Here is a 9,581-nt window from a genome sequence, read left to right on the forward strand (position 1 = left end):
GTAATTAATTTGTATTAATTGATTAATTGCTAATTACATTAATTGTATTAATTTATTATTCGGAACGGGTTGTGGGTTTTTAAGGGAATAGGGTGGGAAGTAATTTGATTGTAATTAGGTAATTATTGAAATTATTTTTGTGTATCGATAATTACTTTACAGTTAAATAATAATTAATTGGTAAGCAAATGTATTACTTATTAATTTTTTGTATTGGAGATTAAATGTGTGTTAATTAATTATTAATAGCTAATTAATTTTTAATACATAATATTTATTGGTATTTATAATAATTCATTTTTAAATATTTTGTAATTGGTAATTATTTTAATTACTTTTTTATTGGTATTGATAATTAATGTATTTTTTATGTAAATATTAAATCATTACTTTCCCTACAGTTGCACTCTCTGGAGTGGGAATAGTAATTTTTACCCCTTCACTATCCAACACTTTCCCTACTGATGCACTCACTGTAGTGGAAATAGTAATTTTTACCCCTACGCTGTCCTACACTTTCCCTACTATTGCACTCTCTGGAGTGTAAATTGTAATTTTTACCCCTACGCTATCCAACGCTTTCCCTACTGTTGCAATTACTGGAGTGGGAATAGTAATTTTTACCCTCCCGCTATCCAACGCTTTCCCTACTGTTGCACTCACTGAAGTGGAGATAGTAATTTTTACTCCTACGCTATCCAACGCTTTCCCTACTGTTGCACTCTCTGGAGTGGGACTAGTAATTTTTACGCCTACGCTATCCAACGCTTTCCCTACTGTTGCACTGTTTGGAGTTGGGATAGTAATTTTATTACCTCCGCTATCTAATATTTTTTGTATTATTTTAGTTAGTGTAGTATATAATTAATATGAAAAAGAGTAAAACATTTTTCCTTTTTTTAAATTTGTTAGATATACTGATTTCTTTTGTATTTATATTATTGTTTTATATCGTAATTTTATTAAGTGCTGTAAGCTTTCCCAATTAAAAATGGTTTTAATCAGGTTTGATTATAACCATTTTTAATTGGGAAAGCTTACAGAACTTAATAAAGTTCCGTTGAGCCAGTTAGCTTTACAGGTTTTAAATGGTGAGAATTATACTTTTACATTTTCACAGGGGTCCAATGGGCACTTATAAAGACAGTATGCACTGACAGTTAATTCACACTTGGGTTTTTACTGATCTTCTTTACTTCATTGGGTTTGAGATTTTTCACGAAAACACACACACTTTTATTTTACTGTATGGAGGGAAATAACCTATTATGATAAGTGGGTATGCTGGCGAGTACCAGTCAGCAACCCCCTTGGTGTTACGACCGTGAGATGCTTTCTCTCCTGTCCCATACTTTTGTGGGTAGGATAAGTTTGTTGTTGGTCTGATGACATTGGTTTTATAAAATTGATGCACCACGACACAATGAGTAGTGATAGGGATTACACTTATGAGGGAATTGGAAAGTATTGGAAACCTTCTAGTGTCGAAGCTTCAGCATTAGGTGTATTGTATGTCAGGCAAGTTATTACCCTGTAATACTAATACTAGCCCAAGTAAGGGGAAATATTTTACACTGTCTGGTCATTGATCTGTCCCCTCCTCTACTGGTCACTCAGTTCATAACCCTCCTATCAGACTTAAAAGCTGCACTCCCTCGCCATAAGCCAGCACCCGATCTCCAACAGAGCCGCTGGTTTGATACATTGTGCTCCCTAGCAAAGAGACGACTTGTTACTGCTCTAAAATCCCAGCCTAGAGATCTGGCTTTGGTTAAAACATTAACGCATGAGTATAAACAAGCCAGAAACAAACGTGTAAAAGATATAAGGAAGAGGAGGATCTCGAAGAAGCCGCCATTTTAATAAATAATAGGGAGTTCTGGAAAGTTATAAAGGACCCTTACTTTAAAGATACAAAAGACCGGTCCCTGGACAAGCATGTAGAAGAAGAGGCATGGATAGAGCACTTCGAAGGCATCTTCGGGGGTAAATTTGCCACGGAGTCTCCTTTTCCTGCTCCACTGTCCCTTCCCCTGAGACCACTGACATTTACGACACAGAAAGTCAGAACAGGGTTAGAACCTTGTACACCGGGAAAGGCCCCAGGACCTGATGGGATTCCAATTGATCTATTTCAGGGCAACTATAATATTTGGGTCCCCCTCCTCACAAATGTCTTCAATAGCATAGTGGAAGAGGGCCCCCCCATCCTGCAAGCAAAGCATCATAGTCCCTATTTTCAAGAAGGGTGACAGGGGCAGAAAAACTATTGCCCAATCTCCCTTCTTGATACAACAGCTAGATAAATGGGCTGGTTGCTACTAGCCAGGCTGGGCCATAGAACTAAATATTTTAATCCAGGCACAATATGGGTTCCAGAAGGGGAAGGGGATAATAATATTAATAATAATACTGGATTTTATACAGCGCGAACAGCTACCTCACGAGGAGGTGTCCCGGCGCTAGTAGAACACAGTAAACCTGGGCAAAAAGGTGGGAGAACTAGCGTGGATGGGTGAAGAGCCAGGTCTTTAGCATCTTCTTAAAACAGGGTTCGGATGGGGCCTGTTGGATTGCTTGTGGCAGGGAGTTCCACAAAGCGGAGACATTTGCTGAAAAGGTTTGACCGCCAAGTCTTGCCTTTTTTGCTCGTGGGACGACCAATTGGACACGGTCATTGGACCGTAATGCGCGGCTTTGGGAGTATTTTGGAAGGCGTTTTTTTAAGTAATGTGGGCAGGAGCCATGTAAGGCCCTGAACGCAAGCGTCAGAGCTTTGAATTTTATTCGGTTGGCCACTGGCAGCCAATGCAGGGTTTGAAGATGCGGAGAGACTGACTGCTTGAAAGGAATTCGCAGTAACAGTCTCGCAGCCGCATTTTGAACTACCTGTAGTTTGTGAGTCAGGAATTTTGGGAGGCCCAGGTACAAACCATTGGCATAGTCCAGCCGTGTGGTGACAGTTGCATGGACAACCGTTTTCCTGCAGCTCTCCGGTAGAAGTCTAAGAATTTTTCGGAGGTTTCTTAGCTTGCTCAGGCAGCATCCGGCCACTTGTTGGATATGGGATGTAAAGGATATTTTATCGTCCCATCTCACTCCGAGGTTTTTTGCCGAGTGACTGGGAGAGGGGGGGGGGGGCCCATCTCCAAAGGCCACCAGAGATCAGGGGCGGGAGTGGGACCCTTGCCGAAGAAAATGACTTCGGTTTTATTGGCATTAAGTTTTAGTTTATTAGTGTTCATCCAGTGAGCAATGTCCTGGAGACAGCCTTTAAAGTTTGAGAAAGAGTCCTGCGTCATCTCAGAGTATGGAAATACCAACTGGGTGTCGTCGGCATATGAGATTGCCTTGACACCCCAGTTGGCAATTAGCGTAAAGAGGGGGGCCAGATAGATGTTGAACAAGAGAGGGCTGAGGGCCGATCCTTGCGGGACTCCACAGCTGAGGGTTTTGGGTGTGGAAGAAATCGTCCCTAGTGCCACCTTCTGCGTTCTCTGAGATAGGTAGGAGTTTATCCACCCCAGCGCTCTGTCTTGAATGCCTATCTCTGCCAGCCGGCTGAGTAATCTGGCGTGGTCCACCGTATCGAAGGCGGCCGACAGATCCAGGAGTACCAGCATTGCTGATTCTCCTGCGTCCATCGACCACCTCACTGACTCGGCTACCTCTATGAGCGCTGTTTCTGTGCTAAAGCCGGGCCGAAAGCCAGATTGAGTTTCATGTAAAATGTTGCTGGTTTCCACAAAATAACTCAGTTGGCGTTGTATAACTTTTTCCAGCATTTTTCCCGGGGCAGCTAGGAGGGATATTGGGCGGAGATTCGTGAGGTCATCTGGGTCCCCATTTGGTTTTTTCTTTAGGGGAAGGAGAGTAGCATGCTTCCAGATGTCTGGGAAAACGCCTCATGTGATGGAAGAGTTCCAAATACATTGCAGTGTGGGAGCTACCGAGTCAGCTATGGCACTCCATAGTTTAGCTGGACAGGGGTCGTCAGGGGAGCCGGATTTACAGCGGCTGAGTTCATGCCTTACCTCATTCAGGGAGATATGCATGAACTGGGTGAGGGTCTCTCCTAGCTCGCCATTGATCGATGTGTCCTGCTTCACAGTTTTTATTACTGGACCAAAAGAGTCGTACACTTTTTTAATTTTGTGATCAAAGTATTCTGAAATTTGCTCGCATAGCATAGCCGTGGGGACAACCTCTCTTTCAATGCATTTAGGTTATAAGAATGACTTTACCACTTTGAAGACTTGTTTGCTCGACTGTTCTGCCTGGAGAATCGAGTCCACGTAGAAACGTTTTTTTATTATTTCTAATGGCTTTCCGGAATTTTTTGGAAGCTTCCTTATATCTAGTTTTTTCTTCTAAACCGTAGTTAACTCTCCATAGTCTCTCCAATTTTTTACAGGCCGCTTTCTCATCCCTAAGTTCCTGCGAGAACCAGGGAGCTGAGGGGGAGTCTCTTTTTGATAGAGCCCGAGAGGCTGGGGCAATGGAGGAAACCATCTTACCTATCCATTCATTGAGGAGTATGGCATCCGTATTGGTATTATTTGTCAAGGAAGGGATGGTTTGCGCCAGGACCGGGCCCATGGTGTCAGGGGTCAGTTTTTTCCATTGCCTTTTCATGAAGTAGCATTTACTCGATGCCGGGATGTCATTCAGAATGTTCAGAGTAAATGGGACGAGTGAATGGTCTGACCATGTCAGAGGGAGGGGTGTTCCAGATAACACATTCTTGATATTAGAAAAGATGAGATCAATAGTGTGGCCCCCAGTGTGTGTAGGGCCCTCATTGATCAGTCTGAGACCGGCAGCATCTAACGTTGTTCTGAGCAGCTCTGCCATGGTACAGTCAGCTTTATCCATGTGGATATTGAAGTCACCTACCACTAAAAAAAGGGGGTGGAGGAGCGAGCTCTGGACAATCGTGTCTAATAAGGTAGTTAGGTAGGGGTCCGTGCCGACCGGGGGGCGATATATCACTAGTCCTGCTAGTAAAAGCTGAGGGCTCACTTGGAAGCAGAAGTGGAGACCTTCGATTCCTAGAATAGCAGTGGGGGCTGAGGATGTCAATACTAGATGCTCTTTGAAAATAATAGCTACACCACCGCCTCTTTTTGTCCCAGGGCGGTTGGCGAGGCATATTTTAAATCCCTGAGGGATTGCAAGAGCGATGGAGGTCAGGTTATCCTCCTTGATCCACGTTTCAGTTAAGAACAAGATATCCCAATCCTGCTCTTCTAGTAGAAGCCAGACCTCATCTGTCTGTTTGGCGAGGGATCTGCAGTTCAGTAGGCCCGCCCTGAGGTTTGTTACAGGTGGGGATTGGGGATTAGGAGGTAACTCGGGGGCAATACTGCCAATCGCTATCCCGCAATTGCTACAGATCTGAGGGGGGTCGAAGGTTATAGGATCTATGGCGTGAGGGCAGCATTTAGATGGGAGGTCGAATGCTTTTAGGTCCTCACCTGACCACGCTATCTTTTCACCTTGTGTTCCACTACCGGCAGCATGACTGGCCCCGGCCGCGGTCTGGTCGCGGACGGGCGCAGACGGGCTTGCCTTAGGCGCGCCTTCGGCGCGCAAACGGCGCTCCCGCTTCGCTCGTCCGCTGCGCTTCCGGTGGCAACACATAATATGTAGAGGTGGAGGCAGGGGTGTGGCTTAACGGGTGGTGGGCGTGGCCTGCGTGTCCCCGGGGAAGGCGTCCACACCAGGAGTATCACGTGGCCCAGGGGATCGAGGTACAATTGTTTTGCTTCACAAAATATACACTCAACAAGGTAAAATCTGTATTTAAAATCACATCAATTTACACAAGTTTTAAAAATATCGCTAGGGCGACTCTCCCGGCTTCCGCCTCAAGAGGTCTAAAAGTTCTGCCTCGCACTCTGCTTGGCGCGCTATTTAAATGCGCGGCACAAAAGGGGCGTGGCTTAACAGGTGGTGGGCGTGGCCTGCGTGTCCCCGGGGAAGGCGTCCACACCAGGAGTATCACGTGGCCCAGGGGATCGAGGTACAATTGTTTTGCTTCACAAAATATACACTCAACAAGGTAAAATCTGTATTTAAAATCACATCAATTTACACAAGTTTTAAAAATATCGCTAGGGCGACTCTCCCGGCTTCCGCCTCAAGAGGTCTAAAAGTTCTAAAAGTTGGTGGACCAATGCCTCAATCTCTCACTCTGTATAGATAAATACACAAAGGCCAAAGGTGGTAAGTTGTACATGGCCTTTATGGACTTCTCCGCCACCTTCAATTGCGTGTCCCATCAGAAGCCATGGCTGATCACGGAGGAAATGGGGTTAGACCCCCAGGTCATCTGTTTTATACGCCACGTGTCAGTTCAAAATCGAAAAATGGGTTAGGCGGGGTTGTATCCTTGCCCCGTTTTTGTTTTCCATCTATACTAACGGGGTGGAGGCAGCCCTGTCTGGTTCATCCCCAGATGTGCCTATAGTTGAGAACCTCCCACTGCAATATTTCCCTACGCCGATGATGCAGTCCTAATTGTTAGAACGAGTGTAGCCCTCCAGTGCCTCATTAAAGCTTATGCCTACTTTATGGCCTCCCTAGACCTTCGAGTAAATAAAACCAAATCTTTTGTCATCATAGCTGGAGCTGCCAGAGGATCAAAATCTCTCAATTTCCATCTGGCCTCAAAGAAAATCGAAGTGGTTGATTCTTTCGCATACCCGGGAGTTCTGTTCGACAGTAAACAATCTTGGTTGAACCTGGTGGCAGCAAGAGTCCTTGGTATGGAAAGAAGTCTTCAAGCAATAAAAGATTTCACTAAGAAGCTAGGAGCGAGCCCCTTGGGTACAATTAAAAACATTTATCAAGCTAAAACGAAGGCGGCCGTAACCTACGGGGCTGGCATTTGGGGGATGGCCCCGATTGAACAACTGCAAAGAAAGGTAGACATCTTTTTAAGTCCAGGGTCTCATTACCATCCTCAGTTTCTAACTATATTTTGCATCTGGAATTAGGGCTCCGCTACATGTCAGACACCATTAGAATGGCGCCGATCCTGCTGCGGCACTCCATCTGGCGAAGGTCAACTGTCAATCTAACCCAACAAATAATCAGGTATTGTATGCGGCTGGATGGGTGCAGCAGGTCCGGATGGCTCTGATATGTGGTAGCAGAACTCTCCGCTATCGGCCAGGTAGATCTTTATAGAGATCCTGCTAATTGCAGAAAGGTCCCTAAACAGAAAATAAGTGAGCTATTCTTACAGAGGGCTAGCTTTGTCTGTAAGGAAAAGAACTGTCAGCCGAAGTCATTCAGAGCCTATGCCCTCATTCCGGCTAGCTCAGGGGACGCTTACTCTTATCTTTCACATTTTACATTAGCTCACCATAGATTTATTTTGTTACGTTTTCGCTTGAATTTCATTCCATTGATGATTGGGCTTCAAGAGGGGCAGTTCAAGCATGCTGACTTAAGCCCTTGTCCCCCCAGACGGATTTACATTTGGTACTGTTCTGCAAATTTTACCAAAGAGAAAGAGAAGCGTTTATTCTCCCTATTTTAAGATGCTATAATTTTAAACAATGTAGGGTGGCTTTGTACTTTTTAAAATCCCTACCTCATCCTTATGTATGTTTCTCAGTTGCCTCATTCTTGTGGGCTTGTACAATGAAAAGAAAGTGGCTGGGTCTGTTATCTCAATGACTCACAAGGGGCTCCGAACTTTGACAATGATTTTATACTGTCTTTCATGGTTTTTAGATTATCAATGTGTTATAATGAAATTGTGCTTTTATGATCTATTTGTAAACAGATCGAATAAAAATGTTAACCCCTTGAATGCTCATGACGAGCTGAGCTCGTCATGAGCCACGGCGCTCCGGTGCTCATAACGAGCTCAGCTATCAGGTCTTGAGCTTAGGTTTAAATTACTAAAAACTGTACAGAACCTAACAAAAATAGTGACATAATTCATTGTGGCGGACCACCATCACCCCAAAAAATAATCCAATTTCTCACAGATCCCACTTTGCCATCCTCGTCTAGTCCATGAGAATTCTTTGAAGGCAGCCTTTACAGCGCCCAGAGTGACAGGCTGGGTTATCATCAGGGGCAATGGAATGAAACAATCCTGCTGCACTTTCACATGATTATGGATGTGTTGCGTTTGTCACACAATCCATCATCTGCTGCATAATCTGCACATTTTAACAAAAGAACATTTGTTTATAGCTCGAATAGATCAAAAGTTAATTAAAAAACATGATATTTGCGCTTAGCAAAGGTGATTGGTCATTTTATGGTTGCTTATTGCTGTATTTGGGTGTTAAATTGGTAATAATGAGGTGAATTATTTTCCCAGACAGTGTTAGCAAGTGTAAAAGGCCATAATAATGAAGATATTCTATGTACCGTATTGAGCCTCATAATTTGCCTTTTCTTGCTGCATAATTCATTCGACCCTGATGCCTAACTTGGTCCTATCCTGGCGCATAATTCCAGTGGCCCTGGTTATCTCTTTTACTCTTGTTCTTTTTCCTGTCATGAGGTTCGATTTACTTCCAAACTAATGTCTGGAGGAGGACAAGGGCTGTAGGGCTAATTGGGGTTTCATGATACGGATGTGATGAAAAGGAAAGGAGAGGTGGGGGCTGGGGTTGGGTGAGCCAAAAAGGCAGGCGGTATCTAGAAAAGAAGGAGACAGTTCCGTCAATCCATTATATGGGCGTAGATTTATGAGACAACAGCCAGGGATTGGAACATGAGCTGGTCACATTGACCTAACATGAAGGCGCCTTTTCCACAAAGCAAGCAATGCCCGTGGTTTGTCGTGCGGTGCTAGAGTCAATAAAAGCTAAAGGTAAAGAGATACATATTGAGGTATGGAAAATTGTTGCACGAGTTTACTGACTGGTAAAATGACTTTCAAGGATTCAAGTCTACCAAATTAACGTTGATTCAAAAACGACTCTGGTGGGATTCGAACCCACAACCTTTGAATGCCTTCACAGCCAACCTAGAAGTCCAACGCGCTATCCATTGCGCCACAGAGCCACCTGTTGCATTATATGAAAACGCAAAACATATTGTATCTATGACGCGTCTCCTGTCTGTGTGATTCATTTTACATGACTGACAAATGTGAATAGTTGGTGCAAGTGCACGTCGAGGCACGAGACGGACGAGGACTGCGCCAGCTCCACACAGAGGGTGTCAGGGGCGTGTAAGATATTTTGGGCCGGGTTATTTTTAGGATGTTGACCCCGCCCATCTGTTACTGTCAGACGCCACTACATAACTTTAAAACTCGTGTATACAGGCCCGGGTGGGAAAGGTCCGTACATTTTAACCCCTTTCAGTTTTGGTCTGCATTAACCGCATAAAGAGAGGAGCTTAAATTAGGCCCCGTCTAGAATACCTCCCGAGGGGAGCCCGAGCCAGCGGTCGCTGGCCATTAAAACAAGTATTGGCAAAGCCAATGGATCACGTCTATGCAAATAGAGCTATTGGCCACTGGTGTAACGAAACATGAGAGGGGCCCCCTGATAAGTACAGGTAGGGACCCCTCTTCACTCACTCAGGGCCTCTCAGACCAG

General features: G+C 44.5%; 1 non-coding gene across 1 annotated transcript; it reads right to left on the reverse strand.

The window, feature by feature from the left end:
* Positions 1-8,950: 8,950 nt before the first annotated feature.
* TRNAR-UCU (transfer RNA arginine (anticodon UCU)) lies at positions 8,951-9,039 on the reverse strand. The gene is given in 2 exon segments: positions 8,951-8,986; positions 9,003-9,039. It is a non-coding gene; the product is annotated as a tRNA-Arg (tRNA).
* Positions 9,040-9,581: the final 542 nt, after the last annotated feature.

The sequence above is a fragment of the Lissotriton vulgaris genome, chromosome 1_1 (assembly GCF_964263255.1).
Source record: "Lissotriton vulgaris chromosome 1_1, aLisVul1.2, whole genome shotgun sequence".
In the NCBI taxonomy this organism is placed as follows: domain Eukaryota; kingdom Metazoa; phylum Chordata; class Amphibia; order Caudata; family Salamandridae; genus Lissotriton; species Lissotriton vulgaris.